The sequence below is a fragment of the Saimiri boliviensis genome, chromosome 1 (genome assembly GCF_048565385.1).
Source record: "Saimiri boliviensis isolate mSaiBol1 chromosome 1, mSaiBol1.pri, whole genome shotgun sequence".
NCBI classification, from domain to species: domain Eukaryota; kingdom Metazoa; phylum Chordata; class Mammalia; order Primates; family Cebidae; genus Saimiri; species Saimiri boliviensis.
The window spans coordinates 121,377,302-121,385,858 of NC_133449.1; the positions used below are offsets into that span (position 1 = coordinate 121,377,302).

At 46.2% G+C, this 8,557-nt stretch overlaps 1 long non-coding RNA gene across 1 annotated transcript; it reads right to left on the minus strand.

Moving 5' to 3' along the window:
• Positions 1–425: 425 nt before the first annotated feature.
• LOC141581602 (uncharacterized) lies at positions 426–6,428 on the minus strand. Its single transcript, XR_012514331.1, has 3 exons — positions 6,021–6,428; positions 3,153–3,269; positions 426–1,678 (listed from the first exon to the last, which is right to left on the minus strand). It is a non-coding gene; the product is annotated as an uncharacterized LOC141581602 (long non-coding RNA).
• Between the last annotated feature and the right edge of the window lie 2,129 nt (positions 6,429–8,557).

Sequence of the window (8,557 nt, forward strand, 5' to 3'; positions counted from 1 at the left end):
CCCTTCCACACTCTCTCGTGGAAGCCTGTCTTCCCCTCCTAAACTCCATCTCTCTCTATTCCCTTCCACTCAGTGTGGAAGCTGCTTTCCTCTCCTGGATTCCATCTGTCTGGATTCTCTCACTCAGTGTGAGTTAGCTGTTTCTTTCTCCTTCTCCTGTTTCTCTATCTAAATAAATCACTTTTTTTTAAATGCTAATTTGTTGTTCCTTTTTTTAATTGCATTTTAGCTTTGGGAGTACATGCGAAGAACATGCAAGATTGTTGCTCAGGTACACATGTGGCAGCGTGATTTTCTGCCTTCCTCCCCCTCACCTATGTCTGGCATTTCTCCCCATGCCATTGCCCCCCAAACTCCCCACCCTCCGCTGTCCCTCCCACATTTCCCCCCAACAGACCCCAGTGTGTAGTGCTCCCCTCCCTGTGTCCATGTGTTCTCATTGTTCAACACCCGCCTATGAGTGAGAACATGCAGTGTTTGATTTTCTGCTCCTGTGTCAGTTTGCTGAGAATGATGGTTTCCAGTTTCATCCATGTCCCTACAAAGGACACGAACTCATCGTTTTTGATGGCTGCACAATATTCCATGGTGTATATGTGCCACATTTTCCCTGTCCAGTCTGTCATTGATGAGCATTTGGGTTGGTTCCAGGTCTTTGCTATTGTAAACAGTGCTGCAATGAACATTCGTGTGCACGTGTCCTTATAGTAGAATGATTTATAATCCTTTGGATATATACCCAGTAATGGGGTTGCTGGGTCATATGGAATTTCTATTTCTAGGTCCTTGAGGAATAGCCACACGGTCTTCCACAATGGTTAAACTAATTTACACTCCCATCAACAGTGTAAAAGTGTTCCTATTTCTTCACATCCTCTCCAGCATCTGTTGTCTCCAGATTTTTTAATGATCGCCATTTTAACTGGTGTGAGATGGTATCTCAATGTAGTTTTGATTTGCATTTCTCTAATGACCAGTGATGATGAGCATTTTTTCATATGTTTGTTCGCCTCACGTATGTCTTCTTTTGTAAACTGTCTATTCATATCTTGGCCCACTTTTGAATGGGCTTGTTTGTTTTTTTCTTGTAGATCTGTTTTAGTTCTTTGTAAATTCTGGATATCAGCCCTTTGTCAGATGGGTAAACTGCAAAAATTTTTTCCCATTCTGTTGGTTGCCGATTCACTCTAATGACTGTTTCTTTTGCTGTGCAGAAGCTGTGGAGTTTGATTAGGTCCCATTTGTCTATTTTGGCTTTTGTTGCCAATGCTTTTGGTGTTTTGGTCATGAAGTCCTTGCCTACGCCTATGTCCTGAAAGGTTTTGCCTAGATTTTCTTCTAGGGTTTTTATGGTGTTAGGTCTTACGTTTAAGTCTTTAATCCATCTGGAGTTAATTTTAGTGTAAGGTGTCAGGAAGGGGTCCAGTTTCTGCTTTCCGCACATGGCTAGCCAGTTTTCCCAACACCATTTATTAAACAGGGAATCCTTTCCCCATTGCTTGTTTTTGTCAGGTTTGTCAAAGATCGGATGGTTGTAGATATGTTGTGTTTCCTCCAAGGCCTCTGTTTTGTTCCATTGGTCTGTATCTCTGTTTTGGTACCAGTACCACGCTGTTTTGATTACTGTAACCTTATAGTATAGTTTGAAGTCCAGTAGTTTGATGCCTCCTGCTTGGTTCTTTAAAAATAAATAAATAAATAAATAAATAAATAAATAAATAAATAAATCACTTTTTACAAACACTTTTGAGTCCAGCATTTACTGCACACTGCACGTGGTTCCCTCTCTCATTCTTGAAAGGGCAGGAGATCAAGAACCTGGAGAAACGTCCTCTCAGGGGAGCTGAGGGCACCCTGAACCCCTGAACCCCAATATTACAATAGGAGGCAGGGACAATTATCCCCATCATACAGTTAAGCAAAGGGAGGTTCATTGTACTCAACATTATGTAACATACCCCAGATCACAAAGTAAGTGTTGCAGCTGGAATTTGACCCCAGGACCCAAGCTCCAGACCCATGTCACTCTATCAAATGGATTCAGGAGAAGAAGACCTCTTGGCCTCGGGGCAGGAAGCTGATCTGGAGAGGTACATTGGTGCTGGAGGTCACAAAGCCTCACCATGGCCAGGACACACACCTCTGCCAACTTAAAGGATGATCTCACACAAGATGCATCCAACATTCTGCCAACAGTGCATTCCCTGAATATAATCACAAGGAAACTACCAGACAGGTCCAGATGGAGGAGCACGCTACAAAGCATCGCCCTAAAACACTAGCAATTCCAACGTTGTAAGTGACAAGGGGGAGGGCAGGACATAGGAGCTTAGGCGCTGTTCCAGGTGAAAAGGGTGTCAATGCCACTCTTGGTTCTCAGCTGCATGTTATATCAGGGGCAGAGGAGAGTGGGGATCCAGCCTAGGCAATATAGTGAAACCCTGTCTATAAAAAAAAATTTTTTTTTAATTAGTGGGTCACGGTGGCACCTGCCAGCTCCTCAGGAAGCTAAAGCAGGAGGATCATTTGAGCCCAAGAGTTCAAGGCTATGGTGAGCTATGATCACACCACCACACTCCAGCCTAGGCAAGAGAGTGAGACCCTGTCTCAGATATATATCTATATTTGGGAGGAAAATGCCTTAAAGGTTTTTACTGAGATAAATGACAAAATTTGAATATGGACACCACATTAAGTAACAGTAAAGTCAGTGTTAACTTTTCTAAGTTTGATGGTTATACTGTGATACCTAAAGAAAGTACTGTTCTCAGTTATGCTCTGAAGTGTGTAGGTGTGAAGGGGCATGATATTTGTACTTCTTCTCAAAGGCATCAGCAATAATCATAACAATAAGGTACACAGATAGAAGGAGACAGAAAGAAATGTGGAAGTGGCAAAATGCTAACAATTGTTGAATCTAGGTGATCGTAGACAGGCGTTTATTGTACTGTCCTTGCAACTTCAGATAGACTTGACATTTTTACCCAAAAAAGGTATTTTTAAATCAAAAGTGCTATCTGCTTTCTGTCCTGCTTATGGGGTGTATGTGTGTGTGTGTGTGTGTGTGTGTGTGTGTGTGTGAGAGAGAGAGAGTGTGTGTGTCAGTGTTGTGTCCACCACCCAGTTGGTAACATGGGCTGGGCAGTCCTTACCTTCTGGCCTCCCTTGAAAATTGGTTCATCTTGTACAAGTCAGCCGCAGAGGATTCTCAGTGATATGACCACCAGCTCAGACCTTGTCACTTGTCACAGACTTCTGCTCCCATGAAACTGCTCTGGGGACAGGGGCATGTCTTTTTCTCCCCACTTCCCACTGGTTTTTTCAAACCTGGGGCTGTCTTTCCCCTCCTTGAATCTTAAAGGGAGAGATGGGAGCCCCTACCTCAACAATGCATAGCCCCATGTGCCCAGTGACACTACACCCTCCTCAAGGTGAGCTAATTCCCAGCCCCTCAGGAAGGAAGCAACCTCTCGTTCTCCCCACATCTAGAGGACCCCCAAGGCAAGCAAGGCAGAGGCCAACAGCACACAGACCCACATGTATTCTGTGTTTCTTCCCCTTAGACTTGATTTTTTCTACCACCAAGTGAGGTGGTGAGACCCTGTCTCCCTCCGCTCCTCTGGCCCCCCTCTCTACCCACACAATCCATTGGGAGTCTGAGATGGCTCAGTATAGGTATGCAAATATGTGGCTATGTGCTCATGTGCAAAAAGTTGTCTAGCCAAGTAGGAGCCGCGCATCAATTATCTATTGCCACAGTAATGATTTATAGCAAACTGGCCCCAAGTCAGTGGCTTATCTAACAACTATTTGTTATTTTACACAAGACTACAGGTCAAACGAGCAGTTCTTTCATCTGAGCCAGGCACAATAGGACTCCGTGAGGCATCTGTGGTCAGCTGTAGCAGTGCTGATGGCTTTGCTGATCTCCCTATCTAGGACAGCTCTGCTGACTCCTCTCTGCTCCACAGGGTCTCTCATCCTCCAGCCAGCTACCTCAGGCTTCTTCTCATGATGAAGACAAAGTTCAAGAAGGAGAGAGCTGGAAACTGGCACATATCACTTCTAATGTATTCTGTTGGCCAAAACAACTCAGGGCAAGTGGTGGAAAAATAAACAGATTCCACTTCTTGATGAGAAGGGTTGCAAAGTCACACTGCTCTGGAGGGAGAGCAGGGTGGAGAACTGGAGCCAAGTTTGCAATTAAATTTTGCCAAATCTACCTCCAAAAAATGTGTGTGTCCATGAGTCTGCCCACCTAGGCTTTTGGGAGGTACATGCACATGAGAAATAAAGCAACTTTACTTTTACTGGTAAAAGTAAAGTTAGCAGGTAACAGATAACTCCAAATGTGAGCAGACTGCTCACATTCAGAGACTATTGGCAATGGGGTCTTCTGTCCCCCCAACACCTCTAAGAAGGAAATTACTATCACCAGTGGCAGTGCTAGCTAGCAATTCCTTGCAAAGTTTCTTCCCAGACCCAATGCTTAGCACAGCTGTAGAATGAATTAATCTCTAATAACCCTGCAAGCCAGACTGGCTAATAATTTGTGAGGCCTAGTGCCAAATGAAAACGCAAAGTCCTTTATTCTAAAATTGTTAAAAAAAATTCAAGACAACTGTCAAGAGAATAAGAAGGCAAGCCACTGACTGGGAGGAAATGTTTGAAAAAGACATGCCTGATAAAAGACTAGTATCCAAAATATGGAAAGGACTCTTAAAACTCAAAAACAAGAAATGAACAATTCAATTACAAAATTACCCAAAGACTAACAGATACCTCACCAAAGATATACAGATGGTAACTAGCCTATGAAAAGATGCTCCACGTCATATGTCATCAGGGAAATGCAAATCAAAACTATGAGACACCACTATGTGCCTGTTAGAATGGCCAAAATCCAGAATAGTGATAGCACCAAATGCTGGCGAGGGCATAGCAATCCTTTATTGCTGTTGGGAATGCAAAATGTCCAGGCACTGTGGGAGACAGTCGGGCAGTTTCTTAGAAAACGAAGCATACTCTTACCACACAACAATCAATTGTACTCCTTGGTATTTACCAAAAAAAGTTGAAAACATGTCTGTCTCAAAACCTGCACACAGATGTTTATACTGGCTTTATTCATAATTGCCAAAACTTGGAAGCAATCCAGGTGTCCGTCAGTAGTGAATGGATAAATAAACGATGGTATATCCAGACAACAGAATATTACTCAGCACTAAAAAGAAATGACTTCCCAAGCCATGAAACAACATGGAGAAACCTTCAATGCATGTGACTAACCAAAAGAAGCCAATCTGAAAAGGCTCCATACGGTATAATTTCAACTCTCCGACATTCTGGAAAAGGCAAATCACGGAGACAGTAAAGAGGTCAGTGGTTGTCAGGAGTTGTGGCAGGGAGGGATGAATACGCAGAACACAGAGGATTTTTAGGGCAATGAAACGCTTCTGTATGTTATAATGATGAATACGTGTCATTATACGTTTGTCCAAACTCATATAATGTATAACACCCAGAGTGAACCTCATGTAAACTACAGAGTCTGGTGATAACGATAAGTCAATGCAGGTCCATTGACGAGAGTGGACGCCTCTCGTGGGGATGCTGATAATGGGGGAGGCAGTGCATGTGTAGGGTGGGGGTATACGGGAAATCTCTGTACCTTCTGCTCTGTCTTGTTGAAACCTAAAACTGCTCTAAAAATGCAATCTCTAAACATTTCAAGACAGCTACATTAAACTAAGGGCATTAAACTAAGCATGGTGGCTACATGGGTCACACTCACATGAAGCCAGTCCTGTCTGCTGGGTCTCCTCACCTGGCCTGACCCTGGCCATTGCACCTAGGCAGTGGGAGCCAACACCCAGTCACCACTGGGCCCACCTTCATTCATTCGTTTGTTCATTCAACACAGTTTCTTCCCCTCCATGTGGGACTACCCCAAAGTGTGACCCACAGTGCCGCCCCAGGCTCCCTAGCAGAACTGCACCCCAATTGCCCACAGCTGTCACCTGGTTGGTGATGTATTCCGTGTGAGTTCCTTCTGTCCTCTACCACTGCTTACTGGGACGACCTCCGGGAGAAAGCGCTTGGTGGAAACTTTTGTCTGAAGATGTGCTTCCGGGAGAAACTTCAGTAAGAGGGAAATATAGCCATAACTTCAGTGACTCGAAGGTGGCTCAGATGGTGGTCGGCATCACACATAGAAAGGATTCTGGCTACATTAGGAAAGTATTTACAGACGGTCTGCAGGCTCAAGGCACCTGTCTTCACCTCCCAAACCAGGTGCCCAGGCCTGAGGGTACTCAGCCTCCAGGAGCCCACGAGGCAGGACTGTGCCCTGACCACAGGACCTGGGCCCCGGGCCGCCAGCCCGTGTCCTGCAGGGCGGAGGGCCTGAGGCCTCCGGAGTTAATGAGGTCCCTGGCAGAAGCAGACCCCGCTGAAAATGACAAACGAACAGCATTACAGGCCGTTCCCACAATTACTATCAGTTGGCTGTAATATAAATATGCAAATTCCCTGGGCTTGAACTTTAACACCCTCGGTAGAGACCATTCATCTCTTTAAAGTATTAATTTAAGTTGTAAAAGGGCCCATACATCACCGCGTGTCATTTTGAAAACAAATATTAATCAATTTTACCCTCGCAATTGCTACAGCGGAGGCGGCCCCCACGGCTGCGGCTGCGGCTCCGGGAGGCGGCGGCGGGAGATTTACATATTCATCCGAGCTTAAGGAAGCCGCGATAATGCAGGTACAGCCCAAAACCCGCGCCCCGAGACCTTATCTGCGCGCCCCGCCGGCCCGCGGCTGCTTCTGCATGCGCCATGCAGCGCCTTGCAAATGAGGCCCGCGGACCGCTATCTGGATAACCTTGAACGCCGCAGGGACAGGAGGCGGGGCCGCCTTCTAACTTCTCTTTTCCCGGAAATCAAAAAGTATCGAGCAAGGCTGGGCTCTCCCTCTCCAAACGGGAGAAACAGCTCTGGCGTCCTTGGAGGTACTGAGCAGGACAGGCTGGTCCCTGAAGCCAGTTTACTTTTCCACCCGCCTTAAGAACCAGGACACCAGAGTGGCAAGTCCTGGAAGGATGGGGACGATTGGACGTGGTGGTCTTCTAGGGACAGAAAAGGGCTTTGGAGTCATATAGCCCTGACTTCCAAAACGGGGTCTGCACATACATGCCATGGACCTTTGCATGGATTGATTTAACTTTTTAGCTACATTAATGGAGAAATATACCCAAATATTAAAGATATCAACTCAAAGAGTTATTGGCAGGTTGAGAAATTATCTACAAAAAGCTCCTAGCACAGAATTGGGCATATAGTGAGTGCTGGAGTGACATTATCAACAATTATTATTATACCCGGTTACCTTCTGGGGTGACCATTCCCAGCTCCTCAACTGCACCTCCTTTGATCTTTCTACCCTTGCATCTGCAGTGGTTTTGAGGGACAGGACCTCCTGCTTCTACCCTGCCTACTGCCACAGTCTTAGTCTAACAGAATCTGCTGCCCCCTGCCTGAAGATCTGCCACTTCCTTTACAAGAGAATAGGGCCTCCTGGAAAGAAATGCAAGCCGGGTTGAAAGGTGAATAGGCCATTCCCTAAGGTGTGGACCACTCCCTGCCCCAGGGAGATAACTTCATCCTCAGCCGGAGAGAGCATGCCTCCAGCCTCCTCCTGAATCAGGGCTTGCGGGAGCACGAGGCTGCTGCCATTGTCTGGTACTGGGAAGCGCCTACGTCAAGCCAGCAGAGGACAGGTTGCACCTGCACGGGTGCATGACAGATGCTCCGCCCTTCGCAGAGTCATCCTATAGTGGCCTGCACACCTTCATCACATCCACTGCACTGTATGCACCTACACATGCTCGTGCACACAGGACACTGGCTCACTGTGTGGCTGACCTCCACATCGCAGCCCAGAAAACCCTGCCTCCCTTCACTGGCCCATCAGCGAGGTTGGAACTGGACTTCCCTGACGAACTCAATGCATAGAATGGTGCACAGCCAAAGGGATCTCCCTGGAATGGTGATGCCGACCAGTGAACATCGTCCACCACCTCCCGGTAAGGCTGAGTATCAGCCAAAGTCAAACATTTGCTGGGTCAGCCACAGATCCTGGCTCAAGTGAGGAAAAGAGAGCTCCCCATCCTTCTCCCTGGTGCCAGGGTGAGAGGAACTCATTTCATCACTGCTAAGCCTGGGACAGGAATCACTCAGGGATACAATAAAACCCCCACTCTGTGGTTGTATCTGAACCAAATGAAGTGTGTACACCTATACATGTCAAATCACATGTAAGCATGTGCACATGTATGGACTGAATTGTGTAATGTGCATATTGCCCACGTGTGTTGAGCCATATGCAAGGAGATACGTGTGTGTATGTTCTACCACATGTAAGTGTGCATGTATGTGTTAAGTTGCGTGTGTGTGCACGTGTGTTGACTCACATGTGTGTGCACATGTGTATATTGAATGACATGTAGGTGTGTGTGTTGCACGTGCACCTGTGTATCGAACTGCATGTAAGTGTG